Source organism: Panthera leo, chromosome C1 (assembly GCF_018350215.1).
Source record: "Panthera leo isolate Ple1 chromosome C1, P.leo_Ple1_pat1.1, whole genome shotgun sequence".
NCBI classification, from domain to species: Eukaryota; Metazoa; Chordata; class Mammalia; order Carnivora; family Felidae; genus Panthera; species Panthera leo.
The window spans coordinates 56754694-56770373 of record NC_056686.1 but is presented as its reverse complement, the minus strand read 5'-3'; positions in this window follow the sequence as shown (position 1 = coordinate 56770373).

Here is a 15680-nt window from a genome sequence, read left to right as displayed (position 1 = left end):
AATTATTTGTGATAAAAAGGGAGGAGTTGGGTCTGATTAGGTTAAGAAACACCAATTTAATAATTTATATATATTAAGGACTTCTGTAGCTGATTGGTGGGGACCAGATGAAGAATAAGAAATAGTTTCTAGTTTAAAGAGCAAAAGTTGAAAATAGAAAGAGAAATATAATAAACACAGTGATAGACCTATAAAGAATATACAAAATACACAGAAGAGAGGCCCCCTAATTCAGTCTTAGGAATGTAGCAGTGTTGTCACTGCCCCTTGACATTACTGTTACTTAACCTGTTGACAAGGTCTTACTGCAAGCACCTGTGATTCTCTGCCTGTGGACTTTCTTTGATCAACTTTCTCTAAGCACGTTCAGCCCATGCTCAGGGCAGGCTGGAAGTACCACCAATAAAATGGCCCTTTCCCACCTAGAGCCATTTTCAACCATTAAGGGAAAAAAATTTGGCACATACATACCCCAGCTTCCTCATTTCCATGTAGCTTCCCAGTGATTCCCAACATCATTGAGCTTCAGCTGCCCACAATGATAAACTGCTTAATAATGCTCCTTATGTCAGCTTCCTGACCTTCTATGTATCATTTTCCCACTTCTGTTCCTATGTATCCTAGGTTCACCTCTCAAATAAACTACTCGAATTCGAGTCCTTGTTTAAGAGTACTTCTGGGTAAGGTCAACATAAGACAGGTTGTAAAATTCGTGTACATGTTTGCTTTAAGATCCACTCCCTACATCCTCTCTGCTCAAGCTTTATATCTCAGGGAACTGTATTTCCCAGGTGCCCTTGCCAGTTGACATCTAATTGGTTTGGGCAATGGGAGCCAATGGTGGGAGAATGGAGGGCAGGAAGAGAGAAAAAGCCAGGATGTTTACATTTCTCTCATTTTGTGTGTTGTCATTTCCAGCAGCAGCTGTGCGTTCTCTGGTTCAGCTCCCAAGGAACAGCATCTGTGTGGCCTCAGGTCCCACCTGGCAGCCTATACCATGGTTCTAGCTCATGCAGGACAATCCCAGTTTCTAGTCTCTAATAAACCACCTGTCTCTTATTTCCTCCCAGCATGGTTTATCTAGAAAATTTTAACAGTTTAGCATTGTTGAAATATTCAGTGTAAGGTGATTAGTGACAGGAAATGAGCTAGGAAAGTAAAAGGCAGTTTGATGAAGGAGGACCTCAGATGCATGTTCCAGAATTTATCCCGTTAAGAAAATTTTCCTGAATTCAAATATTGTTTCTTACTTTTTTTTCTTTCAGAAAACCCATCATAGTGATGGATTACTTAACACCATATGAATTAGAGAAAGAGGCAAACCAGAAGAGACAAATACAGAGAACAAACCAATATTACTTGAATATTTCAAATAATTGTGGTTTAGACCTATGAAATCTAAACAGAAGACAGGTAAGGAAATATGCAAGAGGACGATGATACAATGCAATGTAATGAGATGGATATCTCACTGGGGGTTAGGAAACATGAATCCCAGAACCTGTTGGGATGATGACAGAAACAAGCAAATCAAAAGGATAAGAACAAAACACACTGGAGATTACTTCAACATCTAGATAAAGCAGTTCCCCTCAAAATGCTTCTTGACTCTTGCTACTTCAGAGAAAATTATAGGCCATAATTCAGATGTATATGGGACAAGATACTCTGCCCTAAATGAGTTACTATTTCTTACCCTTTTGATGGAAACAGAATCTAAAGATTGTACAAGGACTAACTGCATTAAAATAATCAACAAAATTATAAGGTAATTGTTTTTCTTCCTGATCCCTTCTTTCTAACACTAAAAAAGCAGGACATTCTGCAGAATGGTTGCCAAAAACTTAAATTATAAGAATACTAAGACCAGAAGTTTAATACATGCACATATTACAGCACGTATTAAATAGCAGCAATTTTGTGTTTTCCCATGTTTTCAGAGGCCTGGTGACTTTATTGAAAGGGTTGTTAAATTAGCTGAGGCTTAATTCATTTTAACCAGGATATATTAAAAAAGTAATAAAGAAGAAAACCTCTAATACCACTGTTGTCATTTTATTTCCAAGCCCTGTCCACCTGATCAAATCTCTGCAGAAGTCATGATTAGTTAGGGACAAAATTAAAGCAATTTGAACAAAAACTACATTTTATTGATGTAGACATAGAGGGAGTAAGCATAGCTCAGGCATTTCTACAGAAGATCCAAATGCTTTCAAGTCTTCATATCTAGATGTACACTAAAAATCCTTGGTTACAAAAACAAAATCACTTTGCTTTCCTCTGTAGGAGATTGGCAATTTCCCTAGCATTGCAGTATGACATTTTCCTAGATAGGCTGTCAAAAACTAGGACAATGAATTATATGCTTTGCCAAGTAGTTTCTCTTATGACTTCTAAAAACAAGTGATATCTCATCCTTCTTTACTGGATTCACTCAAATGCAATGTAAACTCAACTCTATAGACTTTCATCAAAGTGATACAAAGTCAAGGAATTTAAAGAATACCTATTATTTTGTCTCTACCCTAAATAAAACCTATCTTAAGTAAGTCAGATTTTCTAAGGAGAAAGAAAAAATTTAAATTTTTATTCTGAAGTGGGTCTAAAGTGAGCTTGGTTCTCTTTAAGACCTTGGCATACTTGAAAGTTCATAGTGGATTTAAGAAAAGATGAGAAAAGAGGAGACTAGATCAAAGATAATGTATAATAAAGTCAATTAACTGAAGAAAGAAGTGCAGGTTCAATTCACAAGTCAAAATACATTGTGTTTACAAAGTTAGCATAATCAGTTCTCATAGGAACCCCTTCAGGTCTCTGCCTTATTCTCAGATCTATGTTCAACATATCTTTGGTCTGAAATGTCTCAGGTAATAATTCTTAAACATCAGTACACAGAAGAATCACTTGGGAAACTTGTTAAATACATATTCCTGGGTCCCCCAAAACAAGGACTATGATCCCAGTTCGGGCCTAGGTAGCTGCACCTACCACAAGAACACCAGTATTACTGATGCAGATAGTTTAGAGACTACTTGTTTTAAGAAAAAAAGCTATGGGAATTAAGCAGTGCTTGGCATATTGACCTTCTGGGAGTGCAACTTTCCCATCTGTTTAAAGAGTGGTCTACATTGCCTTTCTGGAGCATGTGGCCCAAACTGTAGTAATTCACAACTTCACATGTTTAGCAAAAGTCCCGGTGGAGCTTATCAAGGGTATACATTATTGGACTTCTCCCCTAACCTTTAGGCCTACTGAACTGCAACCTCTATAATTCAGAGTTAGAATCAAGCTCAGATATATGGGTTTTTTGAAACTCTGTCAACTATTCTGATGCATAGCCAAGAGGGAGAATCACTAGAAGAAACTGAAGCCAATAAACTGTTGAAAGCATTAAGGGACAACAGAATACTGAATGACCCTCCACTAAGAAGGTGATCTAGGATAAAGTACATCTGCTGGAACATATTGGATAATCAGAGTGTTTGTCTAATGACTACTTGATTCCTACTCTCTAATACTACAGGAGGTTGAGCATGGAGGAAATAAAGCTATGTAAGGTGATTTACATATACTATTTGTTATTTTTTAATATATTTTATTTATTTTTGATAGAGAGAGACAGAGCACAAGTGGGGGAGGGGCAGAGAGAGAAGGAGACATAGAATCCAAAGCAGGCTCCAAGCTGTTAGCACAGAGCCCGACACGGGGCTCGAACTCACAAACTGTGAGATCATGACCTGAGCTGAAGTCAGACGCTCAACCGACTGAGCCACCCAGGCTCCCCTATTTAATTGTTATTAACAATCGTATAAAATGTCATTACCTCCATTTTATAGATCAAACAAAAAGGAGAGTCCATAGGGTTGGGTAATCTTCCAAGATACCAAAATGAGAAGTAATAAGATACAGTAAAGAGCCCAGGTCCACCTGATATTACACTACCTCAAAATGCTTTCATTTCTCATCCTCTTTCAATACATATTGCCATTCAATAGTTAGTCTATAGAGTTATACAAAATCAGAGAATTAAAAGAATAAATTCCAAGTCTAGCAAAGAAATTCAAAGGAAGGTACAGAGAACTAATGTCTCTCCCTTTAAAAAACAAACAAATTGAAAACCCTCTGACCATCAAGTTTCAGACTGAAAGAAAGCTTTAGACATCTATGTGAAGATTACTTCTGATAACTGGGAGACGTGCAAACACATGTGGTCTAATGGATTTTGCTCTGGACTTGTGAATTTGGAGACTTAGCTTTTCTAATATTTTGCATTAATTTTGGCAAAATTCTTAAAATTTCCATATTTTTGTTTGTCCCTAAAATGAAAGTCTATCTCTAAGAGATGTTGAAGTGACTAATTTAAATAATGCTACCATCTAAAAGAGACTGGTACAGTATAGGCCCTCAGTAAATGTTAGTTCCTTCTAACATTCTAACTTCTAACAAGGTGTGAAAAAGAATTCTATTGAGGGTAAGGTTCTAAGAGATGGGATCACAGCCTGGCTCTTTTCCCACCATTTACTATCATACTCAAAAGAAAATGTACAGTCTTGGGGATAAAAAATATTTGGTCTCATAAGCCTCAAATGTATTCAGCTCATATCATCTATAGCATTTCTGGATGGAGCAAAAGACCACTTTGATTTTTTTATGCTAATGATGAAATGCCTTCTATCTCTAGTCTTTTTTTTCTTTCAGTAAGTAATTATAATATTCTTCCCTAATTCCAGTAACTATGTTCTGACATATTGCATTATGTGTCTTCCTTGCTTTATAAGAAATAATCAAGCTTTAGCCAAGCAAAACTACTTGATAGACATGCCACTATATTATCCTCACATACTCTGTAATTTAGACATAGCCAAGATTCTAAAACTAAAGCATGGTGGAAAAAAACTTAGTCAAGGAGATAGGCCGAGACTTCTAAATATCACATTATTGAAGACGCTTATTGATTTCTGAGTGGTAGCAATTTGCTACCATACTTATAGCTTTCATTAAACTGAAGTACAATATTATTTTCAATCAATCAAAAAAGAATTTATTGATATCCTGTGTCATATAGTTTGTGTCTCATAGTCCTGGTTATAAATCCTGGCTTTAGTTACTATCTTTATAATACCAAAAGATTTAAAATGAGTCTTTTTTGAGTCTCACTGTCCTCACATATAGAATATTGAAATCCTGACTCCTTCCTTAAAGTGATGCTGTGAAGATAAAGTTAGATAATTCCATGGAATCATATTCTAGATATATATATTATTCATATGCAATTTCAAATACATGTGCTTGGCAGAGTCAGGGGGAAGTAATTTGAAACTGTGCAGATAATTTCTATGAACACAATATTTGTCCCCTAAACCTCCCCTCCCCCCACCATCTAAATTCATAGGTTGAAGTTGAAGTCTTAATCCCCATATAGATTGTATGTGAAGGTGAGGTCTTTGGGAGGTAATTATGTTTGGATGAAGTCAAGGGGAATGGGTCCCCACAGTGAGATTAGAGGCCTTTAAAGGGGATAAAGAGATCTGAACTCTCTCTCTCCATCATGTGAGGAAACCTGGAAGAGGGCCCTCACCAGAATGTGACTGCAGTGACACCCTGATCTCAGACTTCTCTGTTTCCAGAACTGTGAGAAATATGTTTGTTGCTAAAGCCACCCAGTCTATGGTGTTCCCCTTATAGAAGCCTGAACTAAGACAGTGATATTACTTGACATCCATTCAATAAGCAAATATTCTAGAGCAAACACAAGAATTTCCTTTTTCTCAGTTTCCACTTGCCTTACATATTTTTAGCATCTCAGTGTACAGGCTTTGTTCTAGAGTTTAAAGAAGTATATTTTTCCTAATATGACCTTTAAATAAAAGTCACCTCATCACCTGTACAGATCAAAAAAATGCAAATTGTTTTCATCATAATGAATAACAACAACGACAACAAAAAACTAGTTTTAGTGGTCTTACTATGAGACTTTGTAACTATCTATAATGTAATAAAATTAGTGTTTTTTTTAATCTTTCCTAGAGAATCAAGAAACATCAATACGAAAATCTATTGGTTCCTAGTCCTGGGTTAGGGATGACTTAGTATTTAAATAATATTCCTGAGACACGGGTCTTTCTTACCATTTCATAGCTCTGCATCTTCAGTGTTGGCTGGTTCATGTAAAGATCCTTCCTTCTTGGTCCTCAAAGGCTCTTAAAGCTATGGAAAGAAGAATTTGGCTTTTCTTAAAGTTCAAATTAAAGCCCAGGAATTGTATGCTGTTTGTTTTCACTTGGATCATGTGACATCTCTGGATCAATAACTACAGCCAAGGAGGTGGGATTCACTGATTAATGTGACACAGTCAGGGCCCATTCTGGAGCTGTGATGAGACCAATCTCATTCAAATTCCACATGGCTAGGAAATGAGGGGTTGTGTTAGAAAGGACACTTGATTCTAGGGAAAAGACTAACAAATAATCACCATGTGTGCTGACTTCAGAATCTAATGTTCACATAAAATATGGTCCCACAGGAACCATGTGAAAATATTTCACCCCGTGTTGGGAACACACATGTTTTTTTTTCCTGCTTCCATTTATTTTTATTTAATTTTTTAAATTTAAATCCAAGTAAGTTAGCATATAGTGCAGTAATGATTTCAGGAGTAGAATCCAGTGATTCATCTCCGACATATAACACCCAGTGTTCATCCCAGCAAGTGTCCTCCTTAATGCTCATTGCCCATTTAGCCCATTCCCCACGCAAAACCCCTCCAGCAATCCTCAGTTTGTTCTGAGTATTTAAGAGTCTCTTATGGTTTGTCCCCCTCCCTATTTTTAAATTATTTTTGCTTCCCTTCCCTTATGTTTATCTGTTTTGTACCTTAAATTCCACATCTGAGTGAAGTCATATGATATTTGTCATATATATATATATATATATATATATATATATATATATATACCACATCATACACACACACACACACACACACACACACACACACACACCACATCTTCTTTATCTATTCATCAGTCTATGGACATTTGGGTTCTTTCCATACTTTGGCTATTGTCAATAGCACTGCTATAAACATTAGAGGGGCACACACACCTGTTAATGTCTTGTCTATTTCCTTGCCTTTCCTGTAATTGGATTTATCTTATGTCAGGCCCAGAGAAGAATACATTAAAAAAAAGGATTAAAAAACAATCTGCCCTCAAGGACTGGTCTTCATGAAACAATAACAACCACCACCAAAAAGAAAAAAAAAGGAAAAAAGAAAAAAAAATCACAGAACAAATTGTGAGAATATAAAATTACATGCTTAAGTTAGTAGTATAGATATTGAAGCATTTTAAATTTCTGGCTTTGTCATACACTATAAATAAAATATTCTTACATTTTATAGGACTGTTTTTAAAAGAGAGTGGGTTTCACAGTGCAATTCTAAAATAAGAGCAGGGAAGCTGTAAAACAGCACAAATTTTAGAGATAAGCAGATCTGAGGTTGAATTTACTTATTTAACCCCCTGAGATTATTATAGTAGAAGTTATAAATATCTACTCATGGAATATTGGGAGGATTAAATGAGAGGATACACCTAGAACGTTGCCAAGGACAAAACAAATAATAAATAACCATTATTGTTATTACCGTAATTTGTACCTGGTAGTCTGATTTGGCATTCAAACAGTCTCTTCCACAGAGGCAATAAGGATCACATAAATATAACAGTTTGACATTTTGTGATTAACCAGAATTTTGGCATGAGCACACACACACAACACACAACACACACATGCACACACACACACACGCACACACGCACACACACACGCGCACACGCACGCACACACACACGCACACGAGTGTGCGTGTGTGTGTGTGTGTGTGTGTGCGCGCGTGTGTGTGTGTGACATTTCTCTGCAATGTTGACTGCAGACCCAACAGCTCAGGGATCAAAATGCTGGGAGTTGTGATCTGCAAAAGGAAAACTCAAGCACAAGAAGGTACATTGCCCACCCTATGGCATACTGTTTTTTCCTGCCCCCGTCCACACAGTCCACACATGTAATTTGCATGAGTAGGTGGTATCAACCCCTTAATCAAGTATGACTCATTTCCTCCCCAATATATGAATTAAAAAAGAATGGAACATGACCAGACCCCCCAGGTATTAGCTGGGTAATTCCATTCTTCCAGGAAGTTAAATAAATACATATTAAACATTCAAGTGGATTGTAAAAAAAAGAACTTTGTTTGATGGAACCACTCTGTTGTTCTTTCAGAAACTCCAATGCGAGTTGCTAATGACAGAAATTCAAAAGAGTTTTAGTCATTAAAGTAAAACAAGTCGATCATATGGGAAGGTCAAATGTCACCTACAGGTCTCTTCATTCTGAGGGGTCCTCAGCTATACAAAAATGTGCTCTGCTCTGCCTGCAGTATCCTTTCCTAGCTTTTTTTGTGTCTGGGTGTGATTTTTGTCTTTGCTAGCGAGCCAGAAATAGCCTCTTTCTCCAATGTGTGCATGTGTTTGTGGGGGTGGAAAGAGAAAGAGGAGGAGAGAAGTGAAAAGCAAATGGAGGCAGATGGGGGGAGACAACTACCCCCCATTCCCTGGGCTTGCAAGAGCACACAAGGCCCACTCAAGCCTGAGATGTCCATGCTGGTCTTCCCCTCTTCTTCTGGCCACCCCTTTTGTGAGTCATGACCAGAATCTCTGCCCTTCTCTGCAGGTGAGTATTAGCATCTCTGGGCTAGAATCCAATAAACACAATCACTGCTTCAGTGTACATCTGCTGTAAGTTCTTGTGTGGTTGTTATCTCCAGAACAGCTTTTGATATTTTATCAATTAATTCACTGAGGGAGGAGAAGTATCATCAAGAAAACACATGGGATCTTGACAAATTTCTTTCTCCTTTGCCTGCCAGTGCTGGAAGTGCCATCTTTTACAAGTATTTACATTTTTTTTAAATAAATGAAAAAAAAATGCACCTTCCCCTGGGCCTTTTCCTCCTTATCCCCTTCTGTTTTAAGTTTGATTTCTTCTTCTAAAGTTAGGTATCATTCATGGAAACATCATTTATAAAGTGAGTTTCAGTCAAATCAGTCACAGCTTGTTTAATCCCAGGGCCAGTTTAAGCATGGGTAAAGGAGTCTCTGTGTGTTCCTAGGATAGGAGGCAAGAACTTACCCCATGACTTAGGAAGAGATGTCCCTGATATAATTTACTACTCATCACTGATGTCTGGATCAGCTGCTGATTTAGAATTAGATCCCACTCCAAGTATTCACCCTTATGGGGGTGGAGAAAGGAATTGGGCAACTGAGAGTTACTTGAATGATTCAGCTACAGCCACCAAACTGTGCTAAGTGGTTACCCGGCAACAGTCTCAAAAGCTTCCTGGCAGTTCTCTTTAGGATCTGTCTCCCCTTTCCAGTCAACTCTTCTTTGCTTAGACTGAGCTTTCTGCCTGTAAGACCTTTCCCCTTCTGCTTTTGCTGAGTTTCTCTTTACTCTTCATAACTTTCCAAGTGTCGTCTCCTATCCAAAGCCCTCCATTGCTCTGCCACTCTCCATGGCAGACAGAGAAGTGGGGGGGGGGGGGGGGGGCGGGGTAGGGGGAATTAACCTAATTACCAGATCATCTTTTTGAGCTACATAGGCACATGAGTCAGGGGACTCTAGCCTCCCCCAACTTTAGTTTATATGTCCATCACCTTCTCCACTCAGATGAGTCAAGATTATGGTACCAATATGGAATTAAACTGGGCATTTAGGGCAATGAAGCCTGTTTCATAAAGGATGAAACACATCTAGTAGAAAAGGGCATTGTAAAATCTCTCCCTAACAGTTCTAAAGCCTGTGTTCTATTCCCAGGGACAACTTGCCTCCTGGATGGCATATAAAGAAAATATATCTCAAATTAAGGGATTTTCCAGAAAATAATATATGACTAAAAACCAGTCAGTCAAAGTAATAGAAAGTTAGGGTTTGTCTATATCTCACCACTTCTAATGAAACATATTACCATTTGAATTTTACTTTGTTCCCTTTCAGAAAGTTTTAACACAGGTTTGCCCATTTTTAGTGGGCATAGTATGATCTCTGGTGCCCAAAGACCTAGGTTTCAATCCCACTTCTGCTAATATTCACTACAGAGCTTTGGCAGAACTATTTGATCATTTTAAATTTCCTTTATCGGTAAAATGAAAATACGAATCCTGGTTAACAGTAAGCATTACTATGCACAAAGCATTCTGCTATAAGCTTTACACATATTACCTCATTTAATACACATATATACCAGAAGGTTAGTCCCAGTTTATAGATAGGAACAGGGAAGATAATAATTTATCATGACCATCTATCAAAGGGCCCTTTATACTTGAGATAGATACTAGTATTACGCTCTATTAACAGATTAAGTGACCGGGGTGCTCTGAGGATAATAGTCTGCCCAAGTTCATATGGCTTATAAGTATAGAGCTGAATCCTAACATTGCTTTCTCTCTGAAGTTTCTGCTCTTAGCCAGAATACACCACTATCCTAAAAATACCTACTGCCAAGCTGCCTCATGTGTTTGTTGGGAGGAAACCATGAGACTCTAAAAGTAAAAAGGCTTGGATCCTGTAACTCTCTATATGAAGTACGGTAAATGAATGGCATCTGTGTCATCGATCTCCTTCTATCCATTAAAGACCTTGCTAATCACAGAGGTCAGCAAACTATGGCTCTGAAGTGGGCCAAATCCTGTCACCTGTTTATATGAATAAAGTTTTGTCAGAACAGAGCCACAGCCATTTGTTTATATATTATCTTGGCTGCATTTGGGCTGCAATAACAGAGTTAGGAAGTGGCAACAAAGATCACATGGCCCCAAAAGCATAAAATATTTACTATCTGGCCCTATACAGGAAAAAAAAAAGCTAACCCCTGGATTAAAGAAAAATTTTCTACTAACCAATCAGTTTAAGAGTCATTATCAACAAATTGCTCCTGGTGCCCACTACCAGTTGATTGAAATTTGACAAAGAAATAAGCCTATTAGGCATTCCTGTGAACTAAAAATATCGATTATCATTTCTTCTAAATCGGATAGAGAAACTGAATCACTAATAAATCAATGGACTCTGGTAAGATCACAGGATTATGTAGACATTTGGGAACTTGGGTCTCTTGTCTGAGCTTCTTCTTAAATGTTAGGTGGAAAGCTCTCTTCTCTAACCATAAGAATCCCTAAATTAAAGAATATTTCTGACTCAGGAGTGGGGAGGGGGAAGAACACGGAGGATACTGAGTAAACTACATCTTCATCCCATTACTTCTGAGATCCTGCTGTATGTGGACCCTGAAGACTTCAAAATCACATTCTGACTAACTCTGCCACCTAAATGAACCATATGCCTAAATACAGAAGGAAAAATACAGATGTAAAAGAACTATCTGAAGACTTTCAGGAGAAAGCAATGTTCAAAGAATGAAGGGGTGAGGTGGGGTATGTGATTGTGATTTATTCAGAAATTCCATTTTAAGTCAACTTTAAATCTCATCTTGTTTTTAAATGCCAGCCACAAAATAGCCATAACTGTCTTATCCTTGGGAGGGGTAATTTCTAAAGTATATAACTTCAGCCACATACAAAATGAGCTGAAAAGAAGCAATACAGCATATGTAGAACAATGCCCAATAGCTTATCTGAAAGGAATATTGTGCATGCAGATTTCTGAGACACCCACACCTCAGAGATAATGCCAGTGAGTTAATCAAATACTTTTTTTCTGCCTGCACAACTGTGATACCTAAAGCTGCTAGGAACATCATTTTTAGACATCCGTGGGAGGGATTCTTTTTTGTAATTCTGCATTTCTTTAACTCCCACCACAAGTCTAGGCTTGCCTTCCAGAGACACACACTGCCACCTTTTCAGAGCTTTTTTATTTTTTTTTTATTCCTTTTTTTGGCCACGGACTAAGTAGTCCTCCTAGGGCTGATAGCATAAATGCTAAAATAGTAAGCATGATTTCACTGTCACTCATGAACTGACCTGCATGCAAGTCCTGATGGGTACTCTACAATAGAGCCCATCATCCCTCCCTTTCCCCAAACATGCTTTTGTTCCTGTCTCCCCAGACACCATCACTCCCCTCATGCATCAAACTAAGACAAAGGGTCTGTCATCTCTGATACCTTTTATTTAACGTCTACTATATACCAAATCCTAGGAAAATGATGATGAACAAGGCATAGAGCCAGCATTCAGCAAGACCACAGTCTGATGGGTTAGCAGGATAAATGAATAGAACATGCAAAAGAGTGGACTAAGTGCTATGATAGGAGTAACACAAGAGAAGATGGAATCACACAGAGGGGAGGGAGTGAGGGAAGGCCAAGGAAAAGACATATTTAAGCTGAGATGTGAAACAAATGAGATTTGGCCAAGAAAATATAGTAGAGAGAAAACTGTTCCAGCCACAAGGAATGGCATGCACAAAGACCTGGAAGAAAGAGAAAGCATTTTGGAACTGTAGGAAGGCAGATAGGATGAGTTAGATCATTAGGCACATAAGCTTGGTTTCAGAAAGATCTAAAACCTGAATCTGAACATCAATTCTGTGACTTTGGACTCATTATTTAATCTTTCTGTGTCTTAGCTTCCTCTTCTGTAAAACTGAGGTGATAAACAATATCTCCTGCACAGAGTTGTGAGGATTAAACAAATATAATGCAAACGGCATAGAATGAGTGCTCAAAATTTTGTCAGCCAGTCATTATATTTCTATTTTATTATTTTAATTTATTATATTATTATTATTGCTATTACTAGTGTTTTTAATACAAAATGTTATTTTTATTACTAAGCTCCAATTTATTTTAAGTCCTAAATGAAAAAAAAAAAAAAGCAGCATAACAATACCTTCCTGGATTTTTTCAAAGATTAAATAAAATAATGCTTGGCTTTAAGTAAAATACTAAAAATAATAATAGGTAACCCTACTAGGAATGCTTTCATCTGAACAAGTAACAGAAGACTTTCTTGTAGATTCAATAGAAAAATGATGAAATATGGAGGATTTTTCTCACATAGAAAGAAATCTACATGCAGGCACCTGTTGGTATCAGTTTAGTTAGGGTGATGGTATTTGGACTGCAATTCTCTTGAATTTTTTCCTTTGCTTGCTGCTGCCATCACATGTGATGGCTTTGGCTCCAGACAGGAGATTCACATTCAAGGAAGAGAAAGTGAGGAAGGGGTGATGTTAGGTATATGTGTTCCCTTTGAATAGGAAAGTGAAACTTTTCTCAGAAACTTTCAGGAGACTTCTACCTACAACAAATTGACCAAAACTGCATGTGTGGCTACCTCTAGCTCAAGAGAAGTGGGAACATACGCATTTATCTAGGCATATTGCTACCCCACTCAGTTCAAGTTTGTCAGCAAAGAAGGAGAAAATCAAATACACAATCAACAATTTCTGTCACAGTATTATTTACTGATTTGTCCATGTGCCAAGTTCTGCATTGAAAGTATTATATTAATTATTTCATTTACTCTTCACTCTTAATACAATGAGGTGTTTATGATTAGTATTAGTGTTGCTGCTGGGTTTTTTTAATAAATAAGGAGTGGAGGAAAGAAATTAGAAAGAAAGAAAGAAAGAAAGAAAGAAAGAAAGAAAGAAAAGAAAAGAAAAGAAAAAAAGAAAGAAAGAAAAAGGTAAAAGAAAGATTGATTTCTGTTGATTTCTAATGTCTCTGTTTTTCATTAGACTTTATGCATGGAATAATTTGAGCTCAGTCAGTGTCACATAGTTGATGCTGTTTGCCAAAAGTTACTTGTTTTAACTGTGTTTCTGCAGAAGTTCACCCAGCATTTGCATTGGAACCTTGTGGTCAAGCAATTAGCACCAGTCCCAGTGGGTGTTCTTGTCATGATGACCCACTAGTACAGATAACTCCTTCAGTAAGGATGCTCCAGGGAGAATCCTGCTCTAAGATAGTAACTTGACAATCAAACCTGAGTAGGAAAGAGACTAGCAAAATGTGGAGAGAAAATGAGGCAACTGTGAATTGTAGTTAAAAGCACAGGAATTGAATACACCTGGGTTTGAATCCTAATACATATGCACTAACTGTGAATTGGGGCACATTACTTAATCTCTTGGAGCCTGATTTTCTTAATCTGTAAAACAGAAAGAATATAACACTAATAGCTGACAGAATGAACTTTAAGTTAATGTATGTAGTTCCTGGTACACAGGTCAGTATTCAGTAAATGATAGCCATTTACATGAGATACACACAGCAGATTAACAAAGCATATGGTTCAACACAGGCATCTGATCCCAGGGGAACTAGGAGACTCAAGGGAAGTCTCTTCTCACTGGAGATGCTTTCTCCAAGCTCACTTTATCTTATGTCTTACTATTCTCTATCCTCAGCTAGGGCTGTTATTCTGCAATATCCACATGCTGGCTCCCTACTCTTCTATGCACGTCAGAGCCCATGTGCCCACTAGCTCTGGGCAGCTTTGGTTACAAGGTAGAAGTTATGACAATTCTAGCCATGGGGTCTTTGCACTGTTGGTGAGATTGATCACAGGGATAAGTTGGACCTTCTCCCACTATGACTAATCAGATCAGTATAGCAGCCTGATATATCTGAAGAAGTCATAGCCTTCGGGGTCTACTTGTAAGAAAGCAGAGTGTTTTCCGCTGTCGTTAGTGACTTCTGCACGAACAGCCTTACCTACTAGTAACACAGAAGGAATGGATTAGCTACGAACGGTGACTGGAGCCCCTAAGTCTGGTGTATTGGGGTTGAATAGTATGACATGAGACTGTTTGAGAAAATGGATTGGAGAATTTAAATGTTTACTGCCAGGTAGAATGCTTTTTGACTTTTGTTTTAAACAGTCTGCCTTGGCCATCTGAATTACAGACTATACATTTTCTCTATGGTGATCTCAGCTTCCACCTATTTCAATACAACTTGATATGGTTTGCCTGTGCTTGTTAGAGGTTACATCTGCATTCCAACTTCCTTTGCCAAGTAGCTGTTGCACAAAACAAGTATGTAAAGTCTGCATGTATTCCATTAGGATTAAAACCCTATACCTGGGATTTAGGAAAGACATTTTAAATACAAAGTATTTAACCCAGTCACACTCACCTAGCCGTTGCACCACAGACAAGAGGTGAGTATAGGAAGGAGAAAGAATTCCCATTTCTGTAAGAAGAATAGTATATACATATAGAGAGTTGTAATTCTGAAGCACTGTGGATATTAGAAAGCATCTTTAAAAGGAAAACCAACTTTATTTGTTTTCCATAATAATGGATTCACAAAATTTTTCAAAATAAGAAAGTTGGTTGATTAATCAAGGCTTATTTCTTCATCTTTTGATAGGCTATCTACATATTGCAAGCCAATTCTAAATGTCCTATATTTTTTCCAAAGAATGTCTCAGTATGTCAATGTTTTTTTTTTCCAGTTTGGAAGAAAAGAAAGCAAAATAGCTGAGAAAACTTTTCTCAGCGTAAGTGAAAAGTATCTCTTGTCTGCAAGGAATAGGCCAGCATTAAGCACTTTCCTTTAAAAAAATGTAAAAAATAATAAATAAAAAACAACTTTCTTTCTCTGCATTGTAAGGAAATTTGTATTTTTCCTCACAATTGGG